General features: G+C 43.5%; 1 pseudogene; it reads left to right on the top strand.

Moving 5' to 3' along the window:
* Positions 1-1,143: 1,143 nt before the first annotated feature.
* LOC119862448 lies at positions 1,144-13,247 on the top strand (annotated as a pseudogene).
* Positions 13,248-13,988: the final 741 nt, after the last annotated feature.

The raw sequence follows: 13,988 nt of genomic DNA, 5'->3' as shown, positions 1-13,988 counted from the left end.
ACTTGGGGCGGCATTGTGAAAGGGGCCACAGTCCATGTGCCATCAAGGCAGCACTCATCTTTTCGCAGCAGCGGCAATTCGCCGGCAGCCTCACTCTGCCCGCTGCACCGCGGCGGCAAATCGGCGGCAGTTCCACTCTTCTGGCTGCCACGACGGCAGCTTCTGTCTTCAGACGTCCTGCTTGGGGTGGCAAAAAAGGTAGAACTGGCCCTGCATTTGGAAAAGAGACCACTAAGAGGGGATATTATTGAGATCTATAAAATCATGAATGGTGTGGAAAAAGTGAGTAAGGAAATGTTATTTACCCCTTCCCATAGCACCAGAACCAGGGGTCACCTGCCCCTATTAAATTAATAGGCAGCAGGTTTAAAAGAAACAAACAAACAAAAAACAGGCAGCAGGTTTAAAGAAACCAAAGAAAAATTGTTGTGTAGGCCAAAATTATAACTGCGTTCAGAAAAGAATTAGATAAGCTCATGGAGGATAGGTTATTAGCGAGGATGGTAAGAGATGCTCCCCATGCCCTGGGAGTCCTAAACCTGTAACTGTCAGAAGCTGGGAGTGGATGACAGGAGATAGATCACTCGATAATTGTCCTGTTCTGTCCATTTCCTCCTGGCCTTGGCCATTGTCAGAAGACAGGATACTGGGCTAAATGAACCATTGGTCTGACCCAGTATGGCCTTTCTTATGCTCTTCCACTTTATTTTATGCTGCTCAGGGCTTGTAGTCAGGGACCAGAGTAACCCAAGGGCAAATTCAGCACAAGGGACTTCCCTTTCCCATTATGGGCCCAATATTTCAATGGGAGCAGAATCCGACCCTTACTCTCCTGAGTGCTCAAACACATTGCTGAGGATATTCACCTGAAAATAACCCCCTGCTCAAGTGCTGAGGATGAAATAGGAGCTCTGGCTCAATAATAGCCAGGATAATCCATGTTTGAAACAGGGCTTTTGCTGACAGTTTCCCAACAAAATCTGATCTCACTGTAATTAAACAAGGGTCTGAACCCCTCTCACTATGAAAGAGCTGCATCCCCAGAGGGTGTGTCCAGGCATCTCTATAAAAGGCAGCACCAAGATGAGATGCTCACATATTTGTTCACCTCGCTCTGTGCTGTACCTTGATCTAAGTATGACCATGGTGAAGGTTTTGCTACAGTACCTGAACACTAGCTCGCTGCTCTGTTTGGCAGGAGGACTGGTGGCTTTCATTTATTTTTTGACCAGCTCCAAAAAGTCAATTTGCAGTTTGCCTCCAGGGCCACCTCCCCTTCCTCTCATCGGGAACTTGAATGTGGTGGATCTGAAAAAGCCGTTCCAGTCGCTGATGGAGGTAGGATAGAAATGACCGAATAGATATGAGGAGCTTTGCAATATTTGATGATTGGGAAATGAAAGGAAATCTAGTGAATAAGGATGTCGTATCTACATTGTGTGGAAACAAAAATGAACACATTTAAAATTTTTATCTATAGTTACATACACACACAAATATGCTTCAGTCAGAGCCATGTGAGTGGACCCTGGAGCATGTGACAATATCCATTTAATCCAATGAGACACTGTGTGGGTGTAAGGCACATCTGTGTAGATCTGACTGCAGGATAAGGATCATATATTAAATGGACAGAGCTGTACCTCCTTTTTAAAAAAGCCAGTGTTAGTTAAGTAGGGTTGGCAGGAAAACAAGAATTCTGTTTGCAAAAAATTGAGAGTGAGATACACATACCACCCTGGAATAGCCAATCATCCAGTGCTCTGAATCAGGTAAAACAGGGATTTGAACCAGAGTCTTCCATATTCTAGGTAAGTACCCTATTGTATTGGGTATCCAGGGATGGGGGGAGAGTGTCTTCCTCTCCTTCACATCGACTAATTCCCAACCAGGCCTATATTTAAGATTCTTGTGCATGATTTTAATTTCACCCCGTTTGGGCAGTTCCATGGACACCTTTTTTCTACAGGAAAAAAACGGCTTAAATATATTTTAATTTGATCTATCCCTCATTTCATAAAATGACAGCGGTGTTCATGGCAAGAGGTGTGAACAATTCACATCCCTTTCAAAGCTGTTTTGAATCCCACGGCATGCTGACTCATTTGCCAAGCAGTTTTCCTCCTATTTTCAAGGCTGCCACATCAAATATTCATGTTGCAGACAGAAGTCAGCAGCAGCAAGTTAGATTTGATGCCAAGAAATACTCATGCAAAGAATTAATGAAGGAAAGCAGGGAAATTACTATGATTACCCACATGTGGTATGGTGCTGTGCTTAGGGTGACCAGACAGCAAGTGTGAAAAATCAGGACAGGGGATGGGGGGTAATAGGCACCTATATAAGACAAAGCCCCAAATATCGGGACTGTCCCTATAAAATCAGAACATCTGGTCACCCTAGCTGTGCTGTACAGTAGACAGCAAAGAATCTCCCAAGCTGTCAAACCATCATGTGATGAAAACAAAATTCAATTTGTTTTGCATAATAGCAGGAGCCTCTTGTAATCTGAAATGTAGTTTACAATATGTACATAATGCATTGCAAATCATCACCTGGGCACATATGAAACAAAATGAAATGTGTCGGCACAGATGACTTAGAGTATGTTTAAACTAGATATAAAATTCTGAGTGAACAATTAGATTGTCAAAGCTGCTGTTGAGTGTAACAGATGATTCATTCTTACCTTGCTATTAAAGCCTAGAGCTCCTGTGACATTATCCAGGAGTATATGCCTCAAGGCTGGATTCCAGTGTCTGACGGACAGCAAATAATCCTTGATACGACTGAAACACTATCCTCCTCGCACTACTGGAGAGACAAGTGCCAAAGATAGAATTATTTTTGGAATTGTTTCTTGCAAATGTTGTAGATTGTATTTTAATGCTTTATGCACAAATTGATACTTTATTGATAACAGGTAAGTTATTATAAATCAACAGGACCGCATGCAGCACATCTCCGCTACAGCATTTTATACTGGTCACTGTGTGAGCGCAGCAATGTTTCGGATTGTTATTGTAGAACACTGTAGTCCTACAAGTGGCATCTCTCACCAAGTCCTTCTTGCCTGACATGAGCAACCTAGTGAAGACCGTGGGCGTTGTCAGTTGAAACAAACATGACATGGTCCTCCAACGCGAGCAGAGACACTAGCGCTGGCTGCTAATATATTAATAAATACCTATTTGTCAATTAAAAACTTGGCCTAAATCCCTGCCTATAACTGAGCTGTGCTCAATGCAGCTCAAAAAAAGGGTTGCAAAGGGCTTCAAACCACCTTTATGCCTCCAAGCCCTGGGGTCGGACCAGCACCTGGCATAAATTAGAGCAAACTTGGGTTTGCTCTAAGTTATGCCTAGTTGCAAACAGGCCCAGGGGCTGTTCTATCAGCTGGATTTGCCAGGTCATGGGATGTCTTGGCCAGGTCCCCTTTCTGCCATTAATATCTATTATTTGCATTGCAGTAGCACTTAGAGGCCCCCGTCAGAGATCATGGTCCCCTTTGTCCTAGGAAGTGACACACATAAGGAAGACATGGCCCCTGTCCCAAGCAGCTTATGCCCAGATCCTTGAAGGTATTTAGGCTTCTAACTCCCATTGAAATCAATGGGAGTTAGGCACCAAAAAACTTTGAGAGTCTGGGCCATACAGCCTCATTATGAGACGAGAGAGTGTATGCTACAGACAGATGGGGGGAACACAAGATAATTCTGAGGCTATTCCAGCCACGCCCCCAAAGCAGGGGCCAGCAGGGCAGTGACATAGCAGTTGCTCTGGTGGCTCTGCCATCCAAGACACAAAGCAGTCAGAACAGGGGACAGCATTTGACTCACCTCCGATCAGCTATCACAAAGGCACAGTCCCCTGTAATTGCGAAGTCTGACAACATCTCTTTTGTAGAGAAGAGGCACTGGAATTTTTACCTATTAACTGATCCAATTAGCTAAACATTCTTAGAGGCGTTTAGAATGAGCACAAGAAACGCCTCGGGCTTTGCGGTCTCCACTACAGCAACTATTTAAAAGCTAGAAGGAATAACATGTTCATTTTGCAGTGACTGGGAAAATTCTTTACATACAGTGCAAAGATTTTCTTGCAACCAATATAGTGCCAGATTATGCCTTTAGCCAAGCATATGCTGTGTATGCTACTGTGTACGATGGTTAATCTTCCGGTTAATTCAATGGGAGTCAGACATCTGGGTGCTTTTAAAAATCCTAGTAGGTGCCTAAATACATTTAAAAATCTGTCCCTGAATGCCTCCCATTCCTACTGAAGTCATTGCAAAGTCCTAGTGAAGTCAATGGCAGTTAAGAGTGCTGAGTTCCACATTGAATTGGGCCCTTTGGACTCTTACTGGGCTGGATTCTGACCTCAGCTCTATATAAAGCTGTTCTCATTCCATGAGTGTATTCTGAAGACAGAACTTGTCCCACCGGGTGTGAGAGGTATATTAGGCTTAGAAGATTGTGGGGTTACTACATTTCTATGAGCCAAAAGCTGTGGTTCAGACAATCTGTACACAGATGATGGTACACTGTTAGCTACATCTGGGATCCAGACCTGTTTCTGAATTAACACATTTACTTACATGTTGAAGCTCTCTGAGAAGAATGGCAACATATTCACTGTGGATTTTGGACCCAGAAAGGCAGTGGTGCTGGCTGGTTATGAGAACATTAAGGATGCCCTTTTAAATCATAGGTTTCAGAGTAGCAGCCGTGTTAGTCTGTATTCGCAAAAAGAAAAGGAGTACCCGTGGCACCTTAGAGACTAACAAATTTATTAGAGCATAAGCTTTCGTGAGCTACAGCTCACTTCATCGGATGCCCATCCGATGAAGTGAGCTGTAGCTCACGAAAGCTTATGCTCTAATAAATTTGTTAGTCTCTAAGGTGCCACGGGTACTCCTTTTCTTTTAAATCATGCTGAAGAATTTGGAGAGAGGGCAGAAATACCCATATTTAGGAAGACAACACACAGAAATGGTAAACAAGCTTTTTTTTGTTTTTGAATTTGATCATATTTAGTGTATTCTTATGAAAAGGAAAAATCCTGTTACTACACATTTTCATACATAGAATACTTTGAAAGTACATAGCAGCTTTCATACAAGGAAGTAAACGTACTTTACAAGTTTCAGAGTAGCAGTTGTGTTAGTCTGTATTCGCAAAAAGAAAAGGAGTACTTGTGGCACCTTAGAGACTAACAAATTTATTAAAGCATAAGCTTTCGTGAGCTACAGCTCACTTCATCGGATGCATTTGGTGGAAAAAACAGAGGGGAGATTGATATAGACACACAGAGAACATGAAACAATGGGTTTAGTACTTTACAAGCACTCATTAATCAAACTCGGCACCAGTGTGTTCACCTGTATTTTGGGTATAGCCTTCAATCACGGAGAGTTGTGGAAAACAATGCAACGATTCACCTTATCTACCCTACGGGATTTTGGAGTTGGAAAGAAAACCACTGAAGTGCGAATTCTTGAAAAGCTAAATTTCCTCATTAACTATTTTGAATCTCACCAGGGTGAGTGTTAAGAATTTCATCCTGAAACGGACAGTTAGGCCCCAGTTCAGAAAGGTACTTTAGCATGAGCCGAAGGCTTTGTCTACACTGGAACTTGGTTGGCAAAACTTTTGTTGTTCAGTGGTGTTAAAAAAAAACAAACACACACACACCCCCAAATGACAAAAGTTTTACCAACGAAAAGCACTGGTGTGAACAGCGCTTTGTTGGCAGGAGTGGTTTCCTGCCGACAAAGCTGCTGCTGCTTGTCGCGGGTGGGATTTTTTTGTCAGCAGGACAGCCCTCTCCTGCCAATAAACAACAGCTACACTGTGCGGCTTTTAGCAACACGGCTGTAGGGGCACACCCATGTTGCTAAAAGCTGCGTAGTGTAGACATCGCCTAATATTAAGCATGTGAAGTCAATAGGATTTCTCATGTCTTAAAGTGAGGCACATACTTAAGTACTTTGCTGAATTGATGCTTTAAGCATCTAAGAAAGAAAAGGAGTACTTGTGGCACTTTAGAGACTAACAAATTTATTAGAGCATAAGCTTTCGTGAGCTACAGCTCACTTCATCGGATGCATTGGTAACCCTGGTGCATATCCTGGATGGTGAACTTGTTTAGCTCTAAGAGTTAAGGACAACATTTTCAAAGAAAACCATAACCAAGGATCTGATTTTGTGTTCACACTCATTTGAATGTGCAAATTTACACACCATTACCCCAGGGTGTACCAGAACTTAGTCAATCGCTCTAGAGAAAACAAAATCTAGCCATTTCTACCTGAGAGTGAGCGCTTCTGTATGGTAGACTGAAATTGATGTTTTCAGCACAAGTGCAATTCCAAAGCCAATTTGTTTTAATTGTTTTAAACATAGGGAAGCCCTTTGATGCAAAGGTGATACTGAACAGTGCTGTATCCAATGTTATATGCTCTATATTGTTTGGTGAGAGGTTTCAATACGAAGATCCCATATTTCTAACTTTGCTGAAGTTGTTAAAGTTGTTAACCAAATTGCTGGGCTCTCCTATGGTGCAGATAACTATTTTTAATTTGGAGGGTTTATTAATACATTCCCACTCTGAACAGGCTGAGGGCTAACTGCTGGGTTTAATAGCTAAAAATGAAGAGGGGATGGGATCGGTTGTATGGACGGGGAGCAACTATCATAACGAAGCAGTGATGACCGGAGGAAATCTTTAGAACACAGCAATTGCAGACAGAATGCCTCCCAGGTCATGATGAGCCCATGCACTGCAGAGATCCTTGGTTGTCCTTTAAGGAGAAACAGCATATTCCTAACTCCTCATCCCAGCTACCTGATGCTACCATGCATGCACAACTACCTGTGGCCCTTTGGGCTTCCACCTCTGGTACTAAGGCAGTGCTAACAGCAGCACTCTGGCTGCCTCCTGCATGACTGTGCATTCTGGCTGCCTCTTCCCTGCACCTTCCCCCAGACCAACCCAGACAGAATTTGGTACCTCACCACATACTAGATTTTCTCATCTCAAACCATCCTGCTGCACCAGCAGCTTTTGTTGGGACATTCAGTTGCTCCTGTTTGTTCTCCCTGCCTCCTGGGGTGGGACGGGGCTAGGCTGAAGGTTGGGCAGTTAGCTGGTTTGCAGGGTGCTGGTGGTCTCCGAGTGCAACAGGGCGGGTGCTCTTTGGTCTGGTTCTGTGCTCAGATCCCCACCCTCCAGGTCTGTGGCTCTCAGTGTCCATGGCAGACAAGGCAGGCAGCAGCAGAGTGACTGTGTTTAAGGTTTAATTCCTTTCTGCTGCAGCACGGGGATGTGCCCTGAAAAGGAAACAGCAGATTAGTGTGGAACTTGACTGAAATGGACCAACCCATGAAGGGCTAAGTGAAAACTGATCCCAGCGGCCTTTCCCCAGCTCACTCACAAGAAGTGACATTCACTCTAACCACACAAAGACCCAGCAGTTGAAGGTTTTTTTGGAGGAAGAGAAAACTGACCCCCACAACCTGTGGTCTGCCCTTGTGGCTGCTACCCCCAGCTGCTGGGGGGTCACTATCCCCTTTGTGCTACTTGGTAGGAAATCAGAGCCATTTCCCCCTTATCTGGATGGGTCCCATGCCTCTCCCCATCATAACCGCAGCAACAGTGCCATGAATGCTGCCCTATTTCAGACCAGTGTGAAGACCCATCCTCACCACTGACCTTTGCACCACAGGTGAATTTTACCTAAACACAGCACACTCAGTGAAACTGAAAAGCAGCCAAATAAAAGGAAAAGCTTCTCTATGTGGCATATAAACTAACTGAGGAATCTGTTGTCAGAGAGGGATTGAGAGCAAACATGGAGGGCTGGAATAGAAAGATCATAATAGCTTTATAACCACTCATAACAGTTTGGGCTGTACAAGCTAAAGCATGGATGCAGTGACCGTCCCATCTTGATGCTTCAGGGCATCCGTAGTTCACATGTGGCGGGGGGGGGGGGGTCAGGAAGGAATTGCTTGTGGCGCATCAGAAACATTACATGAATTAGCTAAGTACACCCTGGGGATTCTCTCTCCATGCTTCTTCATGCTTCGCTATGCTCTCAAACTCTGGTCACTGCCAGACCCCACTAGACTAAGGGCACAACTGGTGTGATGTTGAATGCCAACTCCACCCATTTTATGTAAAGATGTTACACAGGTTCACCACAATGCCGGTGAACAGTAATCCTTTTCTTTTTCCCAGTTATATAATTTCTACCCATCTCTTGGATTTCTGTTTGGAGCCCCAAAGACTGTGTTATGAAATGTAGATGAGCTGAATGCTTTGCTGGAGAAGTTCTTTAAGGAACACAGACAGGAGTTTAATGAAAACAATTGAACAGGTTTTGTTGATGCGTTTCTGATGAAGCAACAGCAGGTACTTTAAAGCTAATTCTCAGCTTAACTTGCATCTTTCCGTTCTGTTAGCTTTCACTTCATTTATTAATGCTGAGCATCTGGCAGGGAACTGGAGGTGTGAAGACACAGATTTGTTGTGATCAGAATACTCTAGACCAGGGCTAGATCCTGCTAGCCATACTCACATTGAATAGTACCTTACACCACGAGTAGGCTTATTGAAATCACTAATGAAGTGACCTAATTAGCAGAGTAGTCCCACTGAAATTAATGGGACTAGTGGGGGAGTAAATTATTACTAAATGTAAGGGTTGCCAAATCCTAATCATCATAGCTAACAGATTGATATTTCTGTGATACCCTTTATTGAGATAACAGAGGGTCCACTAATTGTTTAATATGATGATACTAGCACTCCTTGCATACTTGCAGTGTGACCAATTCTTTTATATTCCATGGTGTTTGGTCTACAATATATCCCTTTTATTCCCTATAACAAAAATAATCTAAAGCGGTAAACTAACCCTAATGTCTATATCCATACACAGCTGGAACAAAGATGAAAAAAATACAAAAGTTAAAGTCATCTGTATCATTTGCTGTAGAACTAATGTTCATTTTTTGCGTGTCTCGAAGGAGTCAAGAAATTCTCACACACACTTTCACAATGAGAATCTTCTGTTCTCAACGCTGGACCTCTTTGCTGCTGGCACTGAGACTACATCTACCACTGTCCGTTGGGGTCTTCTGATGATGATGAAATACCCATAGATTCAGAGTAAGACTAGTTTCAGAGTAGCAGCCGTGTTAGTCTGTATTCACAAAAAGAAAAGACTAAGTAAGACTAAGAACTAATCTCTTATAAAATTCTGTTAAATACCTAATCAAGTCTCCAGTTACAGAAGGGAGACAGCAGGGTTCCCACACTTGAGACTTGAGTAAATAACATTAAGTGCTAAATCTGAAAACATCTGGCTTTACAATGAGGTTTCATTCAGCTAATCTTAACTGAAATACACAAGCAAACAAGAAAAGCTGAATTCCAGTTCTGTTCATAAGCCTCCATAAGCCTCCACCCATCAAAACTCTCTTACAAGCTATTAGGTTACACCAGCATAACAAACTCATAGGTTTCCCATCTTATCTGAGAGAAGGTGGGCTGGATTCTGATCTCACTTCCACTGAAGACTATGGAGTGACACTGGTGTGAGAATAGAATCAGGCATGGAATTTACCACAATACCCCTTAACTCTGCATTGGCCCAATAATAGCTCTCAGGGACCTGCAGACCCACCAGCACTAATTTCTCCAGCATGCAGATTTTTCTACTGAGGAGTTTCAGAGTAGCAGTCATGTTAGTCTGTATCCGAAAAAGAAAAGGAGGACTTGTGGCACCTTAGAAACTAACAAATTTATTTGAGCATAAGCTTTCGTGAGCTATAGCTCACTTCATCGGATGCATTCAGTGGAAAATACAGTGGGGAGATTTATATACACAGAGAACATGAAACAATGGGTGATATCATACACACTGTAAGGAGAGTGATCACTTAAGATGAGCTATTACCAGCAAAGGGGTGGGGGGGAGGAAGAAAACCTTTAGTAGTGATAATCAAGGTGGGCCATTTCCAGCAGTTGACAAGAACGTCTGAGGAACAGTTGGGGGTGGTAGTGGGGAAATAACATGGGGAAATAGTTCTACTTTGTATAATGACCCATCCACTCTCAGTCTCTATTCAAGCCTAAGTTAATTGTATCCAGTTTGCAAATTAATTCCAATTCAGCAGTCTCTTGTTGGAGTCTGTTTTTGAAGTTTTTTTGTTGAAGAATAGCAACTCTTAGGTCTGTAATCGAGTGACCAGAGAGACTGAAGTGTTCTCCGACTGGTTTTTGAATGTTATAATTCTTGACGTCTGATTTGTGTCCATTTATTTTTTTACGTAGAGACTGTCCAGTTTGACCAATGTACATGGCAGAGGGGCATTGCTGGCACATGATGGCATATATCACATTGGTAGATGCGCAGGTGAATGAGCCTCTGATAGCGTGGCTGATATGATTAGGCCCTATGATGGTGTCCCCTGAATAGATATGTGGACAGAGTTGGCAACGGGCTTTGTTGCAAGGATAGGTTCCTGGGTTAGTGGTTCTGTTGTGTGGTGTGTGGTTGCTGGTGAGTATTTGCTTCAGGTTGGGGGGCTGTCTGTAAGCAAGGACTGGCCTGTCTCCCAAGATCTATGAGAGTGATGGATCGTCCTTCAGGATAGGTTGTAGATCCTTGATGATGCATTGGAGAGGTTTTAGTGGGGCTGAAGGTGATGGCTAGTGGCGTTCTGTTATTTTCTTTGTTGGGCCTGTCCTGTAATAGGTGATTTCTGGGTACTCTTCTGGCTCTATCAATCTGTTTCTTCACTTCAACAGCTGGGTATTGTAGCTGTAAGAATGCTTGATAGAGACCTTATAGATGTTTGTCTCTGTCTGAGGGGTAGGAGCAAATGCGGTTGTATCATAGAGCTTGGCTGTAGACAATGGATTGTGTGGTGTGATCTGGATGAAAGCTAGAGGCATGTAGGTAGGAATAGCGGTCAATAGGTTTCCAATATAGGGTGGTGTTAATGTGACCATCACTTATTAGCACTGTAGTGTCCAGGAAGTGGATCTCTTGTGTGGACTGGTGCAAGCTGAGGTTGATGGTGGGATGGAAATTGTTGAAATCATGGTGGAATTCCTCAAGGGCTTTTTTTCCATGGGTCCAGATGATGAAGATGTCATCAATGTAGCGCAAGTAGAGTAGGGGCATTAGGGAACGAGAGCTGAGGAAGCGTTGTTCTAAGTCAGCCATAAAAATGTTGGCATACTGTGGGGCCATGCGGGTACCCATCGCAGTGCCGTTGATTTGAAGGTATACATTGTCCCCAAATGTGAAATAGTTATGGGTGAAGACAAAGTCACAAAGTTCAGCCACCAGGATAGCCGTGACAATATCGGGGATAGTGTTCCTGATGGCTTGTAGTCCATCTTTGTGTGGAATGTTGGTGTAGAGGCTTCTACATCCAGAGTGGCCAGGATGGTGTTTTCAGGAAGATCACCGATGGATTGTAGTTTCCTCAGGAAGTCAGGAGGAATACTGAGGAGTGCCACCCAAATCCTGGCTAAACTTAATCCTATTGAGATTTCAAGACAAAGTGAGCTCACAGCCTGTGATAATGTATCCTCAGCATTCCTGGAAAACTGCAATCCCTCTCCTTTTTCCTTTTCAAGGAAGGATTTAGGAAGAAATAGATCAGGTCATTAAGCCAGGACAAATGCCCATGCTGGAAGACAGGAAAAAACTGCCTTACACTGATGCAGTGATACATGAAATACAAAGGTTTTCCAATATTGTCCCAATGAGTGTATCGCGTTTGACGTCCACCAATGTTAGTTTCAGGGGTTATATGATCCCAAAGGTAAGTTTTGAGGTTGACAACAGAAACTGCAAATATTCATGGAGTTTTGTGAAATATTCGTAAGAAAATAAATTTAAGAAGTTCTGGTGTTTGGTCTTTCGGTATTTAATCCCTCCCTCTACCATCTGTGCTACATCCAGAACGGACGGTGCAACTATGGGCCAGATTCTACACTCAGTTAGAGCCATATAAATGCAGAGTAATTGGACTGCTGTCAGTGAAGTTACTCTGGGTTTACATTTGCTTATCTGAGCACAGAACTTGTGCTGGATCTTTATTTGGAGGGTGAATGAAAACACTTAGGAAATAAATCAATTTTTATGTTGTGAGGTGAAGAGGGAGAAGTGGAATATTAACCAGTCTCTGTATCAAAAAACATGTATTCTGGGTACTAAACATCCATAAACAGTGCTTATAGCTTCCTGTTCTGATGTTTATTTCTATGCATGTGAATCTACCAGATTAAATATTCCACAGAGTAAGGAGATATCCTGCAGAGCTAGTTAATCCTGCTCAGAAATCCATCTACTCTTTGCTTTCTTGCATGGAAGAATGAGTTGAATTTGTGAGAGTGACCACCACAGACCATTGGCTGCTGCACCTGCCAGTTTCCCTTATTCCTTCCAGGGAATAGAAGTGATTCCTCTGCTGACCTCAGTTTTGAAGGACAAATTGCACTGGGAGACATCAGATCAGTTCAACCTTTTCCACTTCCTTGATGCTGATGGGAGCTTTACTAGGAAGGAGGCATTCTCCATAGGTAACAACAATTACCTGTGCTCATTCTGTAGTTACGCTGATTGTACAGCGGGAGCAGCGGATGCTTGGCACGTCTGAAAACCAGGCCAAACATGTCTGAAATGGGCCACCTCAAATTGAGGCTCTCCAGATTAAATGGTACTTTGGGAAATGTAGGTGTGAGTCATCCAAAGCACATAAGTAGACACTGGCATTCCTTTGTCTGCTAACCTCCAGACAGTCTGGAACGGTCACAGATTCTCACAACTTCCTGAATGGGCAGAAACTATTTCCTTTTAAATAGCCCTTCTGATATATAGATGGGGGGTGGGGGTGGTCGGGGGTTGTCAGCTGGCTCCTCTGGTTGCAGTTACAGACTGTATATACATTTTAAAAGATCTCAGACAAAAGCACTGACCAAGCCATGCCTTGCTGACTTTCTTTCCATTGACCTCCATGTTGGTTAACTTTACAGGGCGAAGGGTTTGCGTTGGAGAAGGACTTGCGAAAATGGAACTTTCTCTCTTCTTTGTGGGTTTGCTCTGGAAACTTATTTTCCAGCCCCATCCAGGGGTGGCAAAGACTGATCTAGATCTCACTGCTGATGTTTGCTTTACCTTAAACCCAATGCCCCATCTGATTTGTTCTGTGCCCCGTGAATAACTGAAATGTAACTGAATGCACTAAATATTGTCTGTGGCTGATGTCTGAATTTGGATCTTTGATTGCAACAACGCAAAAAACAAAAGACAATTAATGGAGAGAAAGGGGTGACCTGTGGTATGATGGCTCATTCTCTAAGTGCCAGAACTGCTGTGTTACTCCAACAGGTGGTGCTACCTTGCAACGGTTGACTCAGAATCATAGTAGAGGTGGAAAAGACCTAGGGCCACATTGTTCCTGCGTCGCGGAATGCAGGTGTGGTGGTTGGGTTCAATCAGTCTTTCCCTCTTGTCAACCTGGTGCAAGGCCAAGGTCACTCATGGTGCCTATACTTCTATGTGCCACTGGGGCCATGCCCCAGCCTTCCCATCCCCCCACAGCTCTTGGCTAGCCCACAAGTTGACTGGGAGCAAGCTGCACCATTCTAATAAACGTGCAGTCTGCATGCTTCCCTTGCTCACTTGGTAGCTCCAGGAGGATGGAGCTGAGGATCTGGCCCTGCGGCCTTTAGGAGAAGGAGAACATGAGTAAATGCTGATTGGAAAGCTGTGCCCAGCACAGAGTCGGCAGTGTGAAGAGAGAGGTGAAGGCAGGAGGGTCTGTAGGAAATACAGGGAGCCCATAAGAGACAAACAAGTACGCAATGCAGACAAAAAGAAAAGGAGTACTTGTGGCACCTTAGAGATTAACAAATTTATTTGAGCATAAGCTTTCGTGAGCTACAGCTCACTTCATCTGTAG

The sequence above is a fragment of the Dermochelys coriacea genome, chromosome 10 (assembly GCF_009764565.3).
Source record: "Dermochelys coriacea isolate rDerCor1 chromosome 10, rDerCor1.pri.v4, whole genome shotgun sequence".
Taxonomy (NCBI): Eukaryota; Metazoa; Chordata; order Testudines; family Dermochelyidae; genus Dermochelys; species Dermochelys coriacea.
This window is presented reverse-complemented; position numbering and strand designations above follow the sequence as displayed.